At 33.9% G+C, this 13,675-nt stretch overlaps 1 protein-coding gene across 5 annotated transcripts in view; it reads left to right on the top strand.

Moving 5' to 3' along the window:
• The window catches only part of NAALADL2 (N-acetylated alpha-linked acidic dipeptidase like 2), a 1,562,846-nt gene that overhangs the window by 179,343 nt on the left and 1,369,828 nt on the right, over positions 1-13,675 (top strand). For 2 of the 5 annotated variants that reach the window (XM_059888521.1, XM_059888528.1), the window contains one exon: positions 9,678-9,795. The exons of the other annotated variants lie outside the window; for them this stretch is intronic. The gene's annotated coding sequence lies outside the window, so the exon portion shown is untranslated. The remainder of the gene's footprint in view (positions 1-9,677; positions 9,796-13,675) is intronic. 5 annotated transcript variants of the gene reach the window in all.

The raw sequence follows: 13,675 nt of genomic DNA, 5'->3' as shown, positions 1-13,675 counted from the left end.
TAAAACAATATTCGTGAAATACATGATTGCACATTAGGTCTCTATGTGCATGCATGCTAAGTCACTTCAGTCATGTCCTACTCTTTATAACCCTATGGAGTATAGCTCACCAGGCTCTTCTCTCCATGGGATTCTCCAGGCAAGAAAATTGGAGTGGGTTGCCATGTCCTCCTCCAGGGAATCGTCCCAACCCAGGGATGGAAGCCATGTCTTATGTCTCCTGCCCTGGCAGGAGAGTTCTTTACTAGTGCCACTGGGAAACCCTAAGGTCTCTATATGCATGTGTAAAGGGTAGAGTGACATTTTAGAAAAGGTCATTTGATTAAGAGAAGATCTAGACTCAACCCTTATTTCTGCCATTTATTTATAAATATGATCTTAAACTTGTTTTTGTTTAGTTGCTTAGTCGTGTCAACTCTTTTGAAACCCCATGGACTGTAGCTGTCCAGGCTCCTCTGTCCATGTGATTCCCCAGAAAAGAGTACTGGAGTGGATTGCCATTTCCTTCTCCAGGGGATCTTCTGGACCCTGGAATCAAACCTGTGTCTACTGAATTAGCAGGTGGATTCTTTACTGCTGAGGCACCAGGAAATACCCATAAACTTGTTGTTTAACTTTGTTCAGCCTCAGTTTCCACAGCTATAGAAATACATTGTAGGAAGGAGCCACAGATCCTTTTAGAATTATTATAAAAATTGTGTTCTTCTAAGTCCAGTGTACCTTTCATTCTATGACAGTGATCTCCATTTTGAACATCAAGTGCATTGTCATTGGCATCGTGCAGAGATTGGACTATACTGATAATTGGACTGCACTGATTCTATGTCATAAACTTAATATGTTAATTTAGAATAATTAATGGTTACCTGGATTACCATCTCTAAAAGGCAGAGTTATGATTGTCATATGTCACTTTGAGAGTGACAATTTATGATTATTTAAACATTTTTGAGTACTTATTTACTTCTTCAGAATACTGGCCTTTATATACAATTATTTGAAATTAAGTAGTTTATTTGAAATACTGTTACATCTTGGTGTTCACATTGTTATTGTTTACCTAGGGACAGTATATTGGAGAAGGAAATGGCAACCCACTCCAATATTCTTGCCTGGAGAATCCCAGGGACAGAGGAGCCTGGTGGGCTGCCATCTATGGGGTCACACAGAGTCGCACACGACTGAAGTGACTGAGCAGCAGCAGCAGGGACACTATATTCTACATTCTGTTCAGAAAATGTTTGTTGATCACATCTTTATATAGATTCTGAGATAGTGAATATTTATAGATAGAATGACCTAAATAATATATTTAGAATTCTATTTTTTATGTTTCTTTGATTTAGTGACTGTAAATTGAAAATTCAAATCATTGCTTTGTATTCTCATGATATATACAATATACCAAAACCAAAAGTCCATAAAATATTAAAAGATTGGTGTTATTTTTTCCTTTTGAAGGCACTTTGTTTCTACAAAATAAAACTAACCTGAACAAATTTCAAGTGGTAAGGAAAATTTAGTGAAAAAGTGAAAGTGAAGTTGCTCAGTTGTGTCTGACTCTGTGTGACCCCACGGACTGTAGCCTACCAGGCTCCTCCATCCATGGGATTGTCCAGGCAAGAGTACTGGAGTGGGTTGCCATTTCCTTATCCAGGAAAATTTAGTAAAACTTGATAAAAATATTTTAACATTGGAATCCATGTTTATCTTAAATATTCAGAAATATACACAAGGATGCTTACTTATTGCTCATTAAAATATACTGATACTTGTAAAACATGCTATGTTGAAAAATGGTGCAGAACTACACCTTTAGCTAATTGTAATTGTGGTTTACAGAAATACACACACACACACACACACACATGCACACACACCCCTATGTGCACACACACTGTATTTGAAATGGACTGGAAGACTATCCACACAATAGTATCTTTAATCAATAGAATGAAGGTTGGGTCATTTTTATCATTTATGTTTTTACATTTTTTCAAAGTCTCTATAATTAAAATTAAATTATAACTGAAATGCATTTAACTATAAAATGACAGAACAAAACATCTTCACTTCATCTTTTGTAGTCTGAACAAATGAGGATCATATAATAATTTGGATATTTTTATAATTTTCTGTCCAGTTCCCTTCTATAGGAATTTCACTTGTGAGACTACTTTCTTAAGAAAAGATTCAGTAATGAGATTTTGAGTCAAAGGCTAATGTCAAGTTTAAGTTTGAAAATACTACGTAGTCTTCCATAAAATTCTACCAACTCTGTATGACTTTTCATACACTTAATAATTCTGACTGTTGTAGAGAGTTTTATCTTTATCTACCTAAGTGAGAGCAATACATCCTATTTTTGTTTCACTATATGGATTTGGTAATGAGATTATATTATAGTTAAGTGATCAGAATTTTATAATTTACTTATTTGTGTCTTGCCTAATTTTCTGTTAGTATGTTGGGTTTTAATCTATTGATTTACAAGAGTTCTTATGTAGTAGACTCTTCCTGTCAAGACTTTCCCTCTACTTATTTTCCACTTTTAATGTTAAAAAAACTTGATTTATTTAATCTATTCAAGTATAGATGAGTTACAATATTGTTAGCTTCAAGTGTATAGTAGAGTGATTCAGTTGTGTACACTGAATATTGTGTACACTGAATATAAATACACTGTGTGTGTATTCAGTAATACTATTATTTTTATTATTCAGACTCTCTTCCCTTATAGGTTCTTACAACATATTGAGTATAGTTCCCTGCACTACACAGTAGGTCCTCGTTGGTTATCTATTGCCATGGACAGAGGAGCCTGGTGGGCTACAGTCCATAGGATCGCGAAGGCATGACTCAAGCAACTTTGCATGCAGGCACTTGTTTTGTTAACCCCAAACCTCTTAATTTATCCCTCCCCCCCACATTTCCCCTTTGGTAATCATTAATTTGTTTTCTATGTCTGTGAGCCTCTTTCTGCTTTGGATATAACTTCATTTGTATCTTTTTTTTTTTCTTTTCATTTTTAGATTCTACATATAAACAATATCATATGATATTTTATTTCTCTGTTCTCTGTCTGGCTTGCTTCACTTAGAATGATAATCCCTAAGTCCATCCATATTGCTCCAAATAGTATTGTTTCATTCTTTTTATGCCTGAATAATATTCAGTCATATATAATATGCAGTCATATATAATATACAAGTCATATACAAAATACAAGTCATATGCAATACAAATGTATGTATATATTATATATGTGTATGTACATATGTGGATATATATATATATATATGTCATCTTCCCTCATTGTAAAGATGGTAAAGAATACACCTGCCAATGCAGGAGGCATGAGTTTGATCCCTGGGTTGGGAAGATCCCTTGGAGCAGGAAATGGCAACCAACTTCAGTATTTTTGCCTGAAGATTTCCATGACAGAGAAGCCTGGTGGGCTACAGTCCATGGGGTTGCAAATAGGACATGACTGAGCAAATAACACTTTCTATATAAATATAAATACATATATATATATACACACACACACATAATCTTTATCCATTCCTCTGTTGATGGACAGAGAACATTTAGGTTGCTTTCATGTCCTGGCTATTGTAAATGATGCTTCAGTGAACATTGGGGTGTACACATTTTTTTGAATTGTAGTTTTCTCTGGATATGCACCTAGGAGTTGGATTGCTGGATCATATGGTAGCTCTATTTTCCATGTTGTCCTCCATAGTGGCTATACTAATTTACATTCCCATCAACAGTGTAGGAGAGTCCCCTTTTCTTCACACCCACTCCAACATTTATTGTTTGTAGAATTTTTGGTGATGACCATTTTGACTGGTGTGAGGTGATAACTCATTGTACTTTTTATTTACATTTCTCCAATAATTAGTGATACTGAGCATTTTTTCATGTTCTTTTTAGCCATCTGTATATCTTCTTTGGAGAAATGTCTATGTAGATATTCTTCCGGTTTTTGATTGGGTTGTTTTTTTTAATATTGAGCTGCATGAGCTGTTTGTATATTTGGAGATTAACTCCTTGTCAGTTGCTTTGTTTGCAAATATTTTCCCCTATTCTAAGGGTTGTCTTTTCCTTTTTTTTTAAGTTTTCCTTTGCTGTGCAAAAGCTTTCAAGTCTAATTAGGTCCCATTTACTTATTTTTGTTTTTATTTCTATTACTCTTGGAGATGGATCAAAAGAAGATATTGCTGCAATTAATATCAACCACTTTTATTTTAAAACCTTATTTATATTAAACTTTTCAATACATCATTACCATTTTTTGAATTAGTAAGGGTATCTTGGTTAAATATATCATGGTAGTTAAATACTTTCATGGTTGTAGAACACATTTAGAGGGGCCTTTATCACCAAAGAGTATATAAAATATTTAGTAACTTACTTTATTTATTTATTTATTTAAATTTATTTATTTTAATTAGGGGCTAATTACTTTGCAATAATATATTGGTTTTGCCATACATCAACATGAAACTGCCACGGGTGTACATGTGTTCCCAATCCTGAACCCCCTTCCCATCTCCCTCCCCATAACATCCCTCTGGGTCATCCCAGTGCACCAGCCCCAAGCATCCTGTATCCGGCATCAAACCTAGACTGGTGATTCATTTCTTATATGATATTATACATGTTTCAATGCCATTCTCCCAGATCATCCCCCTGCTCCCTCTCCCACAGAGTCCAAAAGATTGTTCTATACATCTGTGTCTCTTTTGCTGTCTCACATACAGGGTTATCATTACCATCTTTCTAAATTCCATATATATGCACTAGTATACTGTATTGGTGTTTTTCTTTCTGGCTTACTTCACTCTGTATAATCGGCTCCAGTTTCATCTGCCTCATTAGAACTGATTCAAATGTATTCTTTTTAATGGCTGAGTAATATGCCATTGTGTATATGTACCACAGCTTTCTTATCCGTTCGTCTGCTGATGGATATCTGGGTTGCTTCCATGCCCTGGCTATTATAAACAGTGCTGCGATGAACACTGGGGTACATGTGTCTCTTTCAATTCTGGTTTCCTCAGTGTGTATGCCCAGCAGTGGGATTGCTGGGTTGCATGGCAGTTCTATTTCCAGTTTTTTAAGGAATCTCCACACTGCTCTCCATAGTGGCTGTACTAGTTTGCATTCCCACCAACAGTGTAAGAGGGTTCCCTTTTCTCCACATCCTCTCCAGCATTTATTGCTTGTAGACTTTTGGATCGCAGCCATTCTGACTGGCATGAAATGGTACCTCATTGTAGTTTTGACTTGCATTTCTCTGATAATGAGTGATGTTGAGCATCTTTTCATGTGTTTGTTAGCCATCTGTATGTCTTCTTTGGAGAAATGTCTATTTAGTTCTTTGGCCCATTTTTTGATCGGGTCATTTATTTTTCTGGAATTGAGCTGCAGGAGTTGCTTGTATATTTTTGAGATTAGTTGTTTGTCAGTTGCTTCATTTGCTATTATTTTCTCAGTAACTTATTTTAGTATTCCAAGTTTTAATGTCTCTAATGGATTTTTTGATCTTTCTGGAATGTATTTTTCTGAAATGAGTAGAGAAAGAAAGGAAAAGTGCTACTTTTAAAAATTTTCCAATGGACATTTAAATTTTTTAATGTTAATTTTTGAATAATGGTCTTATCCCAGCTTATTTGAAGCACAAATTTTATCATGCATAACTTCCCTATCTACTTGATAACTAAGATAAGTGTAGATTTTTAAAATGTGAACAGGTAACAAAGGTGATTCATTCACTCACAGAGCTATTAATGTCCATCTCCTTTTATTCTCACCCTGTTATTAATTTTATTGAAGTGTCAATTTACTGAGCCAGCTCAGTACTGTTAATAGATACTCATGGTTTCTGGTTGGTCTCTAACTTCAAGGATCTCAAAATTGAGGCCATCTTTACTTACATGCAAAATAACTAGTATAAATACATCAGATAGATATGTGTATTGTAATAGAATATTGCAATAAAAACTTCACTCCTCAAGTTTTTGAACACACAGATCATAGAGTATTAGAGTTGAAAATGATCTTAAAGATTGTCTATGTCCAGTCTCTTGTTTTGTATTTAGGAAAACTGAGACCCAAAGAAAGTAAATGACTTAATCAAGACCATATTTTGAGTTACTTACAGAAGTTGATTTAAAATCTGGATTCCCAAATGGTCCTTGCATTTTGATTTATCAAGATATTCCTATAATATGAAAAAAAGATTCATGGTGAAAGAGCTATTATTGTTTCCTCTTCTAATATTTTGAACACCATTATTTCTGAAAGTGAACCATGTTTTATCGTACATCATATAGAACGTTTGGTGCCCATCTCCCTCCATTATTCAATGATACTGTCTTTAAGTGTATTGGTTCTCTTCACTGTTAGATTGATTCTTCTGCCTTCTATGTGCCATGATCTTAGAACTTTTTCAGGGATATACATAGGGAGATATTACTCATTTGTTCTTTCTCTGTGCATTTGTAAGATTTCTGATAGTTGGTCTTAAAATATCTGCATGGTTTGGGATGAAGGAAGAGAAGAAGATAGGATTAGAAACCAAATTTTTAAAAACTGTGTTAAATCCTTCTAAATATTTCCTATAAGAACAGACCTTTGGACTCTGTGGGAGTCTGAGAAGCCGAGGGTGGGATGATTTGAGAGAATAACATTGAAAAATGTATATTAATGTATATAAAATAGATGACCAGTGCAAGTTTGGTGCATGAAACAGCACACGCAGAGCCGGTCCTCTGGGACAACCCAGAGGGATGGGGTGGGGAAGACGGTGGGAGTAGGGTTCAATATTGGGGACACACATGTGATATCTATGTATGGCAAAAAACCTCATAATATTATATAGTAATTGCTCTGCAATTAAAATAAATTAATTTAAAAAACCCTCAAAGGCAAATGTCTTTCATCAATCACTAATATCTGATGTACTACATAGTATTATTCTTATCACAGAAATAACATACAGATGAGGCAATAATATTACTTAGGGATAGTTATGTTTATATTTAATAATTGGCCTTCTTTGCTGTGGAGAGAAAGATTGGAGATCTAGCAGAGTTATTTCAGGGGTCCTAAATGAGTCTGCAGTTGATTAATTAGTGGTGTATGACCTTTGGTTACCATGCCCTTAAGACAATGACCGAACAAGTGCTGAGAGCAGTTTATCTTTGGAAGACAAAATCAGTGTTTCAGAACAGAGAAAAATAAATGGCTTGATCATTGGCTTAAGCATTTCCTTTGATTTGCGGGCTTATTCTATTTAATTTTCCTCAGTAATTTTTTCAGGGCATTATCAGAAGTAATTTTTAATTTGCATATAATGTGTGAAGAGGATAAAACTACATTCTGTGATAATACTTTTGAACTTATAATTTTATATAATAGTACATTTATAATATACTTTTAAGAAAAGATAGGTATTGAAAACAGTCACCTTTCAGGATGATCTATTCTCTTAGATCCTAAATCTGATGCCATGATACCTTTTGTATATAACAGGGCAGCTCCCTTCGTAGAGACTGTCCTGCATCTCTACTTGTGGGCTTGTGTTGAGGGGCTTAGGGTTCCCTTCTTACCCACTTATGTATGCATATGTTACAGAGACTATGTTATTCCTATGCATGCAAAGCCAGTGTTCAAATAAGCTTGTAGTTCTTGATTAGTGGGCAAAAAAATTGAGCAATTTTACCCTGGACCAAAAAGTGACTGATTAACTCAGGAATTCTGAAGTTGAAAGGATAGTTATTAGCATAAGCTTATGCCTATTGAATATGGTGGATGTCACTCTAAAACTTTCAGTATGATATGCCATTTTGGACAGCTTTTAAATATGTTATGGTAGAGTGGTTTTTTTTAAATTAGCTTTTCCTATAGTGTAACTGAAAGGTAATGTATTATATATGTAATGCTTACTCATTAAAAAACCAAGCTACATATTTCTGAAACACAAATATTATTGTAATTTTTCATTTTGTTGGTTAAATTAAAACATTATTTAAACAACATTAAAATATGACTTTCATTATTAATCATTTAGGGACTTGCTCAGATGTCATTAATAAGATACTTAGTAGGATTGCTCTTTAATTGGAATACACAAGAGCTCTTTGGTTCTCTTTTTTGGAGGAAACCTGAGCCATATTTTTATTATCTCTTATGTCATCTTAGAGTAAATTTTAGAAATATATAAGTATTTTAAATTTCCATCTCATTTAAACCTAATATTTTTCCCAAGTTTGTGTGATACATTTACTTAAAAAAATGTATCCTCACTTTTCCTGTTATTTACCATTTTCAAAAAGATAGGAATCGAAAAATATATTCAAACATTTGGCTCATGATTCACTGGTTTTTTTTTCAGCCTGTATCCCTCTTTGATATTTTCAGCCACTGCCATTAGCAAGATTTTGACTTACCCCAAAGTTAGTGTTAAAAAAACAAATCAGTTTGAAGAGTGGTGGTTGTAGAGAAATTATTACATTCTTTACTTCAGTAGCCCTGTGTTTACTAAACAGAAACAGAGAACTGGAGGTGAGTTACAACCAACATTGGAAGCTACAGATTATCTTTATGATGTTCTTATATAACATGTTTTATAATCAGGTCCCTTGGATTTCAGGTGGAATCTGCCAGTTCATAAAGCTAAATGAGTCTTCCTAATAGAACTTTTTGGGTCCAGTTACATAATTTTCAGTTTCCCTGGGTAAGGAATTGATTCATATTTACTTTTTTTCACTTTCTGAAGAGGTGGGTTTATTTTTGGTTCTACTTTACACTCACCACTTGGAGGAGCTCATTATGACATGACATACTTTTGAGTGACTAATAATGTCTAGGGAGTAACTATTCTCATTTCCCATAGATTCATCCCTCACATATGCTTAACATCATTTATTGGTCAGTTTCTGTTTTCTTTAGGTTACATATTCTTTACTATATTAGTATACTGTGTTTATGGACAAAAGAGTAAACAATGGTTCAGAAAAACTTTCTCAAAAGGTACTCAGCTCTGCTAAACTTTAAAATTCCAACCTTACAAACCCCAACATACCTGTCACTCTAGTCCAAGGGACTGATGAGAAGAAATTGGTCAGTAGGAAAAGTTTGAGCAGTTGGGTGAATATTGATTATTTCAACCATTCTTTATGGCTATGATACTTTCTTTGAAGTAGTTCCTTTCCTAATTTAATCATCTCTCTCTGTTATGTCAAGAGCAAAATATATTCTCCTCATTATGTTCCTCAAATGCTGACTAATCTTTGCTGTGTCTCTGATTGTGGTTTAAAAGCTTGAAAAGATAGAATATAAGTGCATATATGTGGTGTGTGTAATGGGAAACTGAATTACTTGATTTTGTTTTCAAAATGGGCTAGAGAAAGTTGAAAAATAAAATAAACAAGACAAATATATATTGCAGAATGAGTGTGTATATTAAATATGTATCATATGGTATATAAAGATTTCAAATATGTGTAGTTTTTCACTGTTTTCTCTTTTCTAATAACGTTCCTACATAAGCTTAAATTTTGTGCATACTTCATTTCCTTATCTCAGCAAATGTTTCGTGACATTCAGGTTACTGGTTATGAGGGAAAACAGGCAGTGACATCTGTCAACACATTGATTTCCAGGGTTGATACAGATGGTCTGAGCTGATCCCTGCTCTCCCTCACACCCCATTTGTGTGCCTTCCAAAGCTACCTGCTCATCTACATGGATGACCTTCTCAAAGAGGACCAGTCATGAAGGGTATTTAAAGGGTGATTTATTTGCTGTAATTTCTAAACCTGTTTATTATTTATTCAAAGATCTCTAAATCTGTAGAACAAATAGGCAAACTTTGGTTAGGATGATTGTGTTTTCCAGAAGCAGTATAGAGAATTAGAGAGGTTTCAAGTTGAGAGTCCATAAACCTGATTCAGTAGTTATTTGCTTTATGACTTCAGTAAGTCACTTTTGTATGTCTTTTAGTTTTGTACTTAAAAAAAATGGATTAATAATATACCAGTAGCAATGATGGGCTACTGTCATAGGCTTTGGGCTACAACCCTGAAGAAAATAGTGTAAATAAATTGTAAATAATCACAATAAGCTTGGCTTCTTGGTGATTACATTTACATTGGGAGGGATAGGAGATAAACAAATACATTTGTAGAATGTATACGATATCTGATAGTGATAAATTCTATGGAAAAAAGTAAAATGAAGGAAAGACAATAGACAGTATGAAGAAAGGAGATGTTGCAGTTTTAAGGAAAGTGAGAAGGGAAAGCTTCACTGAGGTATTTTTAAACAAATACTTAAGGAGGCAGGGAGAGCCTCTAGTTATCAGGGATAAGAACTATCACATTAAGTGTGACAAATTAGGTTAAAAAAAATCTTAGCACAGTTGCTGGCTAAAGTACAGCAGTGTTTAAGAGTATTTGCAAGTAGTATTATAAATACATTAATCTTGGTTTTAAGAATTTAAAAAAATTTTTTAATTGGAGGAAAATTGCTTTACAATGTTGTATTGGTTTCTGCCATTCAACAATGCAAATCAGCCATAATTAAAGATCTTTTATGTGCAGCTGTGAGTTTCACTCTCATCACAGAAGTAGCCTGTGACTATGTGGGTTGTGCCAGTATTTGGTTACTTTTCTTTTTGTTATGTGAAAACATAATCCAAAGAATGAGTCATAATCTCAAAATCTTGTAGTCAGAAAGACAATTTAATTGTTTCAGGTACATTTATTTTTCCCAAAATTGGAAAAATAATCTTTAGCATATTGGAATAGAAACTATCTTTTAGAACTTGATACAGAAACTGATAAAGCTATTTTTCTTTTTCTTTCTTTTTTAAACTAGAAGAGTCTTTAAACACACTTAAAGCTTGTTTTTACCTCATTATAGAAAGAAAGCTGGAAGTAGATGAGCCTGAAACATTGACTTTTATCCATCTTGAATTTCATGGAGCATCCAGAATGATGCATCTTTCCCTTCAAATATTTATCCATCACTTTCAGACAAGTGGTGTATGAAGCAATAAATAACAGATAGCTAGAACAGGAGAAAACAGTTTTTTAATGCCTTGTGCTTAAACTGTCACTCTGGCAGGAAGTAATAACTGAATACTGCATTATTTAGGGCAAGGTAATAGACTACTTCCTTATAGAGGCAAATTACTTTGGGATTGGCTGTCTTTCCCTCAGAAGCCAGGGTTTCCTCAGTGAAAGACTAGATTTGGAGGTTTGATTTGAAGTGATTGGCTACTGAATCCTCATGCTATATACACCAGAAAAGTGTTTCCTTTGAGACTCTGGTCATCATTTATCATTAAATAAAGAGTCATGCCAAGTGCATGCTTTTCCATATGGTAGGCGGTGGGATGCTTGATAAAAGCAGAGACCTGGCACTAGAATGATCTGTGTTTAACTCTGTTACTTGCTAGTATGATTCTAGATAAATTGCCCAGTGTTCTGGGACTCAGTTTCCCTGAATCCCAGAAAATTGGAAAGTACAAGTAGGTACACTAATTTAATTGAGTAACTGCAAGGATTAAGTTAAATGATGGGTGTAATGATCTGGAACTTACATTTTGGTGTCAACAAATAAATATTTACTACTTACAGATGATTTAAAGATCTTAAGTTACATAATGGCTTCCCTGGTAGTTTAGATGGTAAAGAATCTGCCTGCAATGAAGGAGACCCAGGTTTGATCCCTGGGTTGGGAAAATCCCCTGGAGAAGGAGATGGCAACTCATTCCAGTATTCTTGCCTAGGAAATTCCGTGGACAGAGGAGCCTAGGGGGCTAAGTCCATGGGGTCTCAAAGAGTTGGACATGACTGAGCAACTAACACTTCTTTCACAAGTTGCATAATATATAGACGTTTAGCTGTTGATTTTTGGTAATAGATTCTATTTCTATATGTATCATAGAAGGCACCCAGGTAATATTAGTGTTTTTTTTCTGTTCCCTCTCTCCCTTTGAATTTTACAAACCATAAGTAGTTTATGATCCCAAAAGATCATGTTCTATTGAAGGCTTTGTATTAGCCTCCACCTGCACAAATCTTGTGTGTCAGTATTCTGTTTAGTTTTAAAATACTATCTGGTAAATATAAGACAGCAGATTTGTAGAGTTGCATACTATTATTCATAGTAATAGTGCTGGTTGATGGCGTTTGGGCCTGCATGCCAATATTTTAAAATCAGCTTCTATTCAGTTGAATAATTAAACTTTGATGCATGAAAAGTCCATTATGAATAGGACTAGTTCTAGTTTCAAATACTCTTATTCATAATGTTATTCATAATTTACTTGCTTTTGGATGGTAGTTATGATGGTTTCCCAATTGTAACTGCAAAATTCCTCTTTTTCAAGGTGCTCATTACTTTGGTCTATAAAGTAAGCCAAGTTGGACCAATAAATAGAAAATGAAATTAGTTGTGATTTTCACATTAATTTCCTTATTATGGAAATATATTTTTAATAAGTGATTGAGTCTTACTTTTTCTACTTTTTACTCCTTATTAAAATAATTTTTACCATTTTTCTGGACATAATGTGAACATATATTTGACAGTATTTATAATGTGTGTGTGTGCTCAGTTGTGTCCAACACCTTGCGACCCTATGGACTGTAACCCACCAGGCTTCTCTGTCCATGGGATTCTCCAGGCTAGAATACTGGAGTGGGTTGCCATTTCCTCTTCCATGGGATCTTCCCAACCCAGAATCAAACCCACGTCTCCTGTTGCTCCTGCATTGGCAGATGGATACTTTACCACTAGTATTTCAAATTGTTACAGGATCACACAATATTTCTATATTTACTTGGGAGTTTAATCACTTTTAAAGTTTTTAATTATCAGAATTTTATAAAATTAAACTATATTTTATTTCCTCTGTTTTTACTACTTTGATATTTTAAACAATATTGGCAAGAATATGACCTTGTTTGCAAATTTTTTTTTCATACTCATGTCCTAGGAGTCATTGATCTTTTGAACATGTAAACATTTGAAATTTTCTATATTAATTCTTTTGTGTATAATGGTATTTTAAGTCCAGTGCATGTTCTATTTCATGGCAATACATTTTGAAGAACAGGTGTAAAATCATTGGCATCATGTGGAGACTGGATTATAGTAATCCTATATCACTCTTAAATTCAGAATAATTAAAAATTACCTGAATTGCAACTTTTAAATGCAAGATGACATTTGCTTCTTTTCTGTAACTTTGAAAATGCCTCACTAATAGTTATTTGAACTTTTTTTTAGCACTATCTGCTTATTTTATGCTATTAGCCATTAATTGGGTTTATTTAAACTAAGTAGGTTATTTACCGTCTCTTTAGGAAGACTTACCTGGTGATAACACTCTCAGATGAGATCTGAAAGAATGGATATTCAAAGACAAAATGATCTAAATAATATCTCAGAATTCTGTTGCCATAAATTTCTGTGATTTAAAATCATTCCATTTACTGTCTGTAATATAAATGCCATAACTAAAAAACAACCAGCACAATATTGAATTGCAAATGTTATTTTTTTCACATTGAAGTAATTTTATTTTTATGTAAAAAAAATAGCTGAAAAAAATACCCAAATGTTAAGAAAACAGAAAACAGCGAGAAAA

Source organism: Bos taurus, chromosome 1, assembly GCF_002263795.3.
Source record: "Bos taurus isolate L1 Dominette 01449 registration number 42190680 breed Hereford chromosome 1, ARS-UCD2.0, whole genome shotgun sequence".
Classification (NCBI taxonomy): Eukaryota; Metazoa; Chordata; class Mammalia; order Artiodactyla; family Bovidae; genus Bos; species Bos taurus.
The sequence above is the reverse complement of the archived record's forward strand: the minus strand, read 5'-3'. Positions and strand labels throughout refer to the sequence as shown.